The sequence below is a fragment of the Salmo salar genome, chromosome 28, assembly GCF_965601325.2.
Source record: "Salmo salar chromosome 28, fSalSal1, whole genome shotgun sequence".
NCBI lineage: Eukaryota > Metazoa > Chordata > Actinopteri > Salmoniformes > Salmonidae > Salmo > Salmo salar.
Genome location: NC_138318.1, coordinates 27830001 through 27840000, shown reverse-complemented (window position 1 = coordinate 27840000; position 10000 = coordinate 27830001). Strand labels below are relative to the sequence as shown.

General features: G+C 44.8%; 1 protein-coding gene across 1 annotated transcript in view; it reads right to left on the bottom strand.

Moving 5' to 3' along the window:
• LOC106589753 (zinc finger matrin-type protein 4) overlaps nt 1-10000 on the bottom strand; it is a 139511-nt gene that overhangs the window by 70475 nt on the left and 59036 nt on the right. The gene's annotated exons all lie outside the window — the stretch shown is intronic.

Sequence of the window (10000 nt, the reverse complement as noted above, 5' to 3'; positions counted from 1 at the left end):
TGGCTCTTTCTGCCCTTTTCTTTCTCTCCTTCCTGTGTAGAACCCCTTCATCTCTCTCTCCTTCCTGTCTATCACCCCTTCATCTCTCTCTCCTTCCTGTCTATCCCCCTTCATCTCTTTCTCCTTCCTGTCTATCACTCCTTCATCTCTCTCTCCTTCCTGTCTATCACCCCTTCATCTCTCTCTCCTTCCTGTCTATCACCCCTTCATCTCTCTCTCCTTCCTGTCTATCCCCCTTCATCTCTCTCTCCTTGCTGTCTATCACCCCTTCATCTCTCTCCTCCTTCCTGTCTATCACCCCTTCATCTCTCTCTCCTTCCTGTCTATCACCCCATCATCTCTCTCGCCTTCCTGTCTATCCCCCTTCATCTCTCTCTCCTTCCTGTCTATCACCCCTTCATCTCTTCCTCCTTCCTGTCTATCACCCCTTCATCTCTCTCTCCTTCCTGTCTATCACCCCTTCATCTCTTCCTCCTTCCTGTCTATCACCCCTTCATCTCTCTCTCCTTCCTGTCTATCATACCTTCATCTCTCTCTCCTCTCCTATCCTCTCCTCTCCTCTCCTCTCCTCTCCTCTCCTCTCCTCTCCTCTCCTCTCCTCTCCTCTCCTCTCATCGCCATCATCTCTCTCCTTCCTGTCTATCACCCCTTCATCTCTCTCGCCTTCCTGTCTATCACCCCTTCATCTCTCTCTCCTTCCTGTCTATCCCCCCTTCATCTCTTCCTCCTTCCTGTCTATCACCCCTTCATCTCTCTCTCCTTCCTGTCTATCACCCCTTCATCTCTCTCTCCTCTCCTCTCTATCATCTCCATCATCTCTCCCTCCTTCCTGTCTATCACCCCTTCATCCCTCCGAAATAATAAAAACCTTTCAAATGTCATATTATATTTTCCTCTCTCTCCTTCCTGTCTATGTATTTCCACACTTGTTCTATGTCTCATCCGTTCACAGTTTCTCCCTTTCTGCTCTTTAATGCCTTCTCTCTCTTTCTTCTCTTTTTCGTAGAACTTTTTGCACCACTCTCTCTCTCTCTCTCTCTCACACTCTCTGCTCAGTCTGTTGGCGCAGTTTTCCTCCTCCCCTCTTTCTCTCACTCTCCTCTCTCTCATTCAGTCTCTCTTTCCTTTCACACCACTCCCTCTCGCCCAAGTGTCAAATTGAGTCAGAGGAGAGAAACCTTAGAGGACCATGAAGTGCAATAGTAGAAATGTGTCTCCCGCGATGGTTTGGTACTGTGTGTGTGTGTGTGTGTGTGTGTGTGTGTGTGTGTGTGTGTGTGTGTGTGTGTGTGTGTGTGTGTGTGTGTGTGTGTGTGTGTGTGTGTGTGTGTGTGTGTGTGTGTGTGTGGTCTGCCGCTGTGTCAGTGTGTGTTAACATCAAATACTGTAGAGGATCTGAGAGTTTGGTACACCTCTACCTTCCAGCACTCTGTTTTCTCTCTCTCCTTTCTCAGTCCATCTCTCTCTCTGATCTTCCTTTTATTTTCTCTCCTTTTTTTTCTGTCTGTTTGTCTCATCTACTTGGTAAATGGGCACTCTTTCCATCTCTGTCTATGTCACTGTTTATCTCTGTTTTTTATCTTCATATCTTTTGTCTACAAGGTGAAGAGGGTTTTCTCTCTCAGTCCATATCGCTCTCTGACACACACACACTCTCTCTCTCTCCATCTCTCTCCTATTGGAGGTGAAGTGGGTTCTGTTTCTCCAATATCAGTCTCAGTGAATATCGCCTCTTTGGGATGAAATATTTATCTGTATTAGCAGCTCTGCCACCTATCCACCTAACCCCCTCGCCATCCCTTCATCCCTCTTCTCCTCCTCCCCCAGGTGTTCTCCTGCTGTGATTGTGTTAGAGTTAGCCCCTCTCTGAACCAGACATATTCCTCCATCTCTCTGTCCCGTTCTCTCTCATTCTCTCTCTGTCCCGTTCTCTCTCATTCTATCTCTGTCCCGTTCTCTCTCATTCTATCTCTCTCTCCCTTTCTCTCTCATTCTATCTCTCTGTCCCTTTCTCCCTCCATCTCTCTGTCCCTTTCTCTCTCATTCTATCTCTCTCTCCCTTTCTCTCTCATTCTATCTCTCTGTCCCTTTCTCTCTCATTCTCCCTCCATCTCTCTGTCCCTTTCTCTCTCATTCTCCCTCCATCTCTCTGTCCCTTTCTCTCTCATTCTCCCTCCATCTCTGTCCCTTTCTCTCTCATTCTCCCTCCATCTCTCTGTCCCTTTCTCTCTCATTCTCCCTCCATCTCTCTGTCCCTTTCTCTTCCATTCTATCTCTCTGTCCCTTTCTCTCTCATTCTCCCTCCATCTCTCTGTCCCTTTCTCTCCCATTCTATCTCTCTGTCCCTTTCTCTCTCATTCTATCTCTCTGTCCCTTTCTCTCTCATTCTCCCTCCATCTCTCTGTCCCTTTCTCTCTCCCTCCATCTCTCTGTCCCTTTCTCTCTCATTCTATCTCTCTGTCCCTTTCTCTCTCATTCTCCCTCCATCTCTCTGTCCCTTTCTCTCTCATTCTCCCTCCATCTCTCTGTCCCTTTCTCTCTCATTCTCCCTCCATCTCTCTGTCCCTTTCTCTCTCATTCTCCCTCCATCTCTCTGTCCCTTTCTCTCCCATTCTATCTCTCTGTCCCTTTCTCTCTCATTCTCCCTCCATCTCTCTGTCCCTTTCTCTCTCATTCTATCTCTCTGTCCCTTTCTCTCTCATTCTATCTCTCTGTCCCTTTCTTTCTCATTCTGTCTCCATCTCTCTGTCCCTTTCTCTCTCATTCTATCTCTCTGTCCCTTTCTCTCTCATTCTATCTCTCTGTCCCTTTCTCTCTCATTCTCCCTCCATCTCTCTGTCCCTTTCTCTCTCCCTCCATCTCTCTGTCCCTTTCTTTCTCATTCTGTCTCCATCTCTCTGTCCCTTTCTCTCTCATTCTATCTCTCTGTCACTTTCTTTCTCATTCTCCCTCCATCTCTCTGTCCCTTTCTCTCTCATTCTCCCTCCATCTCTCTGTCCCTTTCTCTCTCATTCTATCTCTCTGTCCCATTCTCTCTCATTCTATCTCTCTGTCCCTTTCTCTCTCATTCTATCTCTCTGTCCCTTTCTCTCTCATTCTATCTCTCTGTCCCTTTCTCTCTCATTCTATCTCTCTGTCACTTTCGCTCTCATTCTCCCTCCATCTCTCTGTCCCTTTCTCTCTCATTCTCCCTCCATCTCTCTGTCCCTTTCTCTCTCATTCTATCTCTCTGTCCCTTTCTCCCTCCATCTCTCTGTCCCTTTCTCTCTCATTCTATCTCTCTGTCCCTTTCTCTCTCATTCTATCTCTCTGTCCCTTTCTTTCTCATTCTGTCTCCATCTCTCTGTCCCTTTCTCTCTCATTCTATCTCTCTGTCCCTTTCTCTCTCATTCTATCTCTCTGTCCCTTTCTCTCTCATTCTATCTCTCTGTCCCTTTCTCTCTCATTCTCCCTCCATCTCTCTGTCCCTTTCTCTCTCATTCTCCCTCCATCTCTCTGTCCCTTTCTCTCTCATTCTCCCTCCATCTCTGTCCCTTTCTCTCTCATTCTCCCTCCATCTCTCTGTCCCTTTCTCTCTCATTCTCCCTCCATCTCTCTGTCCCTTTCTCTCCCATTCTATCTCTCTGTCCCTTTCTCTCTCATTCTCCCTCCATCTCTCTGTCCCTTTCTCTCTCCCTCCATCTCTCTGTCCCTTTCTCTCTCATTCTATCCCTCTGTCCCTTTCTCTCTCATTCTCCCTCCATCTCTCTGTCCCTTTCTCTCTCATTCTCCCTCCATCTCTCTGTCCCTTTCTCTCTCCCTCCATCTCTCTGTCCCTTTCTCTCTCATTCTATCTCTCTGTCACTTTCTTTCTCATCCTCCCTCCATCTCTCTGTCCCTTTCTTTCTCATTCTATCTCTCTGTCCCTTTCTTTCTCATTCTATCTCTCTGTCCCTTTCTCTCTCATTCCATCTCTCTGTCCCTTTCTCTCTCATTCTATCTCTCTGTCACTTTCTTTCTCATTCTATCTCTCTGTCCCATTCTCTCTCATTCTATCTCTCTGTCCCTTTCTCTCTCATTCTCCATCTATTCAATTCAATTCAATTTAAGGGGATTTATTGGCATATGTTTACATTGCCAAAGCAAGTGAAATGGATAAACAAAAGGGAAATAAACAATAAAAAATGAACAGTAACTATTACACTCACACAAGTTCCAAAATATATATATTTTTCAAATGTAATATTTTGTCTATATACAGTGTTGTTGCGATATGCAAATCTCTCTCTTATTCTCCCTCTATCTTTCGGTCCCTTTCTCCCGACCCCTCCTGTCTCAGCCTCCAGTATTTATGCTGCAGTACTTTATGTGTCGGGGGGCTAGGGTCAGTCTGTTATATCTGGAGTATTTCGCCTGTCTTATCCGGTGTCCTGTGTGAATTTAAGTATGCTCTCTCTAATTATCTCTTTCTTTCTTTCTTTATCTCTCTCGGAGGACCTGAGCCCTAGGACCATGCCTCAGGACTACCTAGCCTGATGACTCCTTGCTGTCCCCAGTCCACCTGGCCGTGCTGCTGCTCCAGTTTCAACTGTTCTGCTTGCGGCTATGGAACCCTGACCTGTTCACTGGACATGCTACCTGTCCCAGACCTGCTGTTTTCAACTCTCTAGATACAGCAGGAGCGGTAGAGATACTCTGAATGATCGGCTATGAAAAGCCAATTGACATTTACTCCTGAGGTGCTGACCTGTTGCACCCTCGACAACCACTGTGATTATTATTATTTGACCCTGCTGGTCATCTATGAACATTTGAACATCTTGGCCATGTTCTGTTATAATCTCCACCCGGCACAGCCAGAAGAGGACTGGCCACCCCTCATAGCCTGGTTTCTCTCTAGGTTTCTTCCTAGGTTCTGGCCTTTCTAGGGAGTTTTTCCTAGCCACCGTGCTTCTACACCTGCATTGCTAGCTCTTTGGGGTTTTAGGTTGGGTTTCTGTATAGCACTTTGAGATATCAGCTGTCAGCTATCTCGCTGTCCCTTTCTCTCCCATTCTCCCTCTGTCTCTCTGTCCCTTTTCTCTCATTCTCCCTCCATCTCTCGGTCTCTTTCTCCCTCATTCTCCCTCTATCTCTCGGTCTCTTTCTCCCCCATTTTCCCTCTATCACTCTGTCCCTGTCTTAATCTTCCTCCTTTCCTGTCTCTCTGTGATTGTTTCCTTTGGTCTTCCTTCCCTGTATGTTTCCTACAGAGTGACAACTACGGTACCTTTGAGTATTAGTTTGTGCATAATGACTTGAATATGTGTGTTGGTGTCCTTCAAATCCTTCACAAACAGTATCAAAACAAAACAGACGTTCTTTATTTCCTGGTTTATCACGGGAGCTCTAGTCCTCATGAGGATGGTTCGGTTCAGTGTGTGTGTGTGTGTGTGTGTGTGTGTGTGTGTGTGTGTGTGTGTGTGTGTGTGTGTGTGTGTGTGTGTGTGTGTGTGTGTGTGTGAAATGTAAAAAATAAAAATGTAAAAAAATGTGTGCGTGTGTGTGTGTGTGTGTATTTGTTATGTGTGTGTGTGTGTGTGTGTGTGTGTGTGCGTGCGTGCGTGCGTGCGTGTGTGCGTGTGTGTGTGTGTGTGTGTGGATGAGGATAGCTCTTTCAGCTCCTCTTCTCTCTTCCGCCGGGCTTTCTGCTATCCCTCCCCTCTTTATTCCTGCTTCCTCTCCTCTCTAAAAGTATCCCCTCTTCAGGGGTTTCTCCTCTCTTTTAGCTTCCCTCTCTCATTTGATCAATTCCCGCTCCTCTACATGACAGTCCCAGCCTCCTGTGGCTTAGAGAAAACCCGTACAGAGTTACTGTCAATGATATGTGACATTCTAGAAACAGAATAGTTCAGAGTGAAAATAAAATAAGCATTAAACTAAAGTTGGAAGACAACTGTGAATGTGTTTATTGTTTATCTATTTGTTATTTGTTTATTTACGACTGTAACAGCTAAAGGGGATCCCAATAAAGGAATACAAAAGCTGATGTTAGAATTTAATGAGTTCAACCGGATAAACTACACACACACACACACACACACACACACACACACACACACACACACACACACACACACACACACACACCACACACACACACACACACACACACACACACACACACACACACACACACCTGATATACAATATAAACTCTGCTGTAGAAGGCAGGAGTGTCATTCATTATTTGGAACAGATGAAATCCAGCAGGAGTGGTCTCAGATCCTTCCTGTCTAAGCAGAGAAATGCTGTACTTTGGAGAAGCGGAAAACCAAAATAAACACGAGAGAGAATGGAGAGCCGTCCCTCCCTGCTGTGGTCCATATGGGATTGAAGTCTTGTTAGGAAAGGTTTTTGACAATGAGGTGTGTGTGTGTATGTGTGTGTGTGTGTGTGTGTGTGTGTGTGTGTGTGTGTGTGTGTGCGTGTGTGTGTGTGCGCATGTGTGTGCATGTCATTTTTGTGACATCTGAATAACTGACAGCTCATTATTGTTTTCCTGGAGGAATGTCTTGACTGACACTAGGACTGGTTTTACTGAAATCTCTCACTCCCCTTTTTCTCTCTCGTTCTCTCTGTCACGTAGCCAACGTCACTCTTTGGTTCCTGTGCCTGTCCCTCACTCTATCAATCACTTTTCCTGTCTTTTTCTTGTTTCTCTCTCGCTCCCTGTCAGACAAACATCTGGTGAGACTCATTTACATGTGACCTATTTGTGGAGTGTGTGTGAGTGTGTGAGTGTGTGTGTGTGTGTGTGTGTGTGTGTGTGTGTGTGTGTGTGTGTGTGTGTGTGTGTGTGTGTGTGTGTGTGTAGCCTCACCCTATCCCCAACAATAGACTTCTAATTAAACATGTTTATTTCTCTCTTTCCTTCTCTCATCTCCCTCTCGTCTATCGTTTCTCCTCTCCCACATGAATAAATACTAAAGTGTATACTATGGCAGGAATACTGTAGTGTTGTTGTTTAATTATCTTTCTCCTTGAGAAAACCTATTGGACGAATACTAAAAGAGCAAATGTTCCATAACCTGTAAGTAGGACTGGGGACTGAACGGACAGCTCAGAGCTTCTGCTCGTTTCTATAGCGACGGTGATGAACCTTGGGACTGGTAGGGACATCTCAGGGCTTCATGGTCTCTTCTATGCCTCTTCTCCATGTACCGGTCTGGTGAAGGTCAGGTAAGGTACAAGGGGGAGGGGGTAGTGGAGTTCTCCTTTTATCTTCATCAACTTGATTTGATTCAAACAAACTTGAATGGATTTAAAATAAGAAGAAGTAAAGTAAAAAAAATATATATATAATAAAGGGTTTAGGTTTAAAGGGAAGGGTTGGATAGAGGACATGAACCTGGTAAAGGGAAGGGTTGGGTAGAGGATATGAACCTGGTTCAGGGTCATGTTTAAAGGGAAGGGTTGGGTAGAGGATATGAACCTGGTTCAGGGTAATGTTTAAAGGGAAGGGTTGGGTAGAGGATATGAACCTGGTTCAGGGTAATGTTTAAAGGGAAGGGTTGGGTAGAGGATATGAACCTGGTTCAGGGTAATGTTTAAAGGGAAGGGTTGGGTAGAGGATATGAACCTGGTTCAGGGTAATGTTTAAAGGGAAGGGTTGGGTAGAGGATATGAACCTGGTTCAGGGTAATGTTTAAAGGGAAGGGTTGGGTAGAGGATATGAACCTGGTTCAGGGTAATGTTTAAAGGGAAGGGTTGGGTAGAGGATATGAACCTGGTTCAGGGTAATGTTTAAAGGGAAGGGTTGGGTAGAGGATATGAACCTGGTTCAGGGTAATGTTTAAAGGGAAGGGTTGGGTAGAGGATATGAACCTGGTTCAGGGTAATGTTTAAAGGGAAGGGTTGGGTAGAGGATATGAACCTGGTTCAGGGTAATGTTTAAAGGGAAGGGTTGGGTAGAGGATATGAACCTGGTTCAGGGTAATGTTTAAAGGGAAGGGTTGGGTAGAGGATATGAACCTGGTTCAGGGTAATGTTTAAAGGGAAGGGTTGGGTAGAGGATATGAACCTGGTTCAGGGTAATGTTTAAAGGGAAGGGTTGGGTAGAGGATATGAACCTGGTTCAGGGTAATGTTTAAAGGGAAGGGTTGGGTAGAGGATATGAACCTGGTTCAGGGTAATGTTTAAAGGGAAGGGTTGGGTAGAGGATATGAACCTGGTTCAGGGTAATGTTTAAAGGGAAGGGTTGGGTAGAGGATATGAACCTGGTTCAGGGTAATGTTTAAAGGGAAGGGTTGGGTAGAGGATATGAACCTGGTTCAGGGTAAAGGTTTAAAGAGAAGGGTTGGGTAGAGGATACGAACCTGGTTCAGGGTAAGGGTTTAGGTTTAAATATAAGGGTTGGGTAGAGGATATGAACCTGGTTTAGGGTAAGGGTTTAGGTTTAAATATAAGGGTTGGGTAGAGGATATGAACCTGGTTTAGGGTAAGGGTTTAGGTTTAAATATAACGGTTGGGTAGAGGATATGAACCTGGTTTAGGGTAAGGGTTTAGGTTTAAATATAAGGGTTGGGTAGAGGATATGAAGCTGGTTTAGGGTAAGGTTTAAATATAAGGGTTGGGTAGAGGATATGAACCTGGTTCAGGGTAAGGGTATAGGTTTAAATATAAGGTTTGGGTAGAGGATATGAACCTGGTTCAGGGTAAGGGTTTAGGTTTAAAGGGAAGGGTTGGGTAGAGGATACAAACCTGGTTCAGGGTAAAGGTTTAAAGGGAAGGGTTGGATAGAGGATACAAACCTGGTTTAGGGTAAGGGTTTAGGTTTAAAGGGAAGGGTTGGGTAGAGGATATGAACCTGGTTCAGGGTAAGGGTTTAGGTTTAAAGGGAAGGGTTGGGTAGAGGATATGAACCTGGTTTAGGGTAAGGGTTTAGGTTTTACATATAAGGGTTGGGTAGAGGATATTAACCTGGTTTAGGGTAAGGGTTTAGGTTTAAATATAAGGGTTGGGTAGAGGATATGAACCTGGTTCAGGGTAAGGGTTTAGGTTTAAATATAAGGGTTGGGTAGAGGATATGAACCTGGTTTAGGGTAAGGGTTTAGGTTTAAATATAAGGGTTGGGTAGAGGATATGAACCTGGTTTAGGGTAAGGGTTTAGGTTTAAAGGGAAGGGTTGGGTAGAGGATATGAACCTGGTTCAGGGTAAGGGTTTAGGTTTAAAGGGAAGGGTTGGGTAGAGGATATGAACCTGGTTTAGGGTAAGGGTTTAGGTTTAAAGGGAAGGGTTGGGTAGAGGATATGAACCTGGTTTAGGGTAAGGGTTTAGGTTTAAATATAAGGGTTGGGTAGAGGATACGAACCTGGTTTAGGGTAAGGGTTTAGGTTTAAAGGGAAGGGTTGGGTAGAGGATATGAACCTGGTTTAGGGTAAGGGTTTAGGTTTAAAGGGAAGGGTTGGGTAGAGGATATGAACCTGGTTTAGGGTAAGGGTTTAGGTTTAAATATAAGGGTTGGGTAGAGGATACGAACCTGGTTTAGGGTAAGGGTTTAGTTTTAAAGGGAAGGGTTGGGTAAAGGATACAAACCTGGTTTAGGGTAAGGGTTTAGTTTTAAAGGGAAGGGTTGGGTAAAGGATACAAACCTGGTTTAGGGTAAGGGTTTAGGTTTAAAGGGAAGGGTTGAGTAGAGGATACGAACCTGGTTTAGGGTAAGGGTTTAGTTTTAAAGGGAAGGGTTGGGTAAAGGATACAAACCTGGTTTAGGGTAAGGGTTTAGGTTTAAAGGGAAGGGTTGAGTAGAGGATACGAACCTGGTTTAGGGTAAGGGGAATTGGGTTGGGGGAAGGGGTAAATAACTTTATTAAAAATAGAAAGTAGGGGATGTAAACTTGTTCTTTAGGATATTGGGAAGGGAGTGGTGGTTTTTGATTTTTGAAAAGAGTATTAATGGTTGTAGTTATTGTTGATGTTGTTTGTGTTCCATTGAGCTCTGGAAGGAAAAGTGTAGTAAAACTGTCATTTGTTAATATG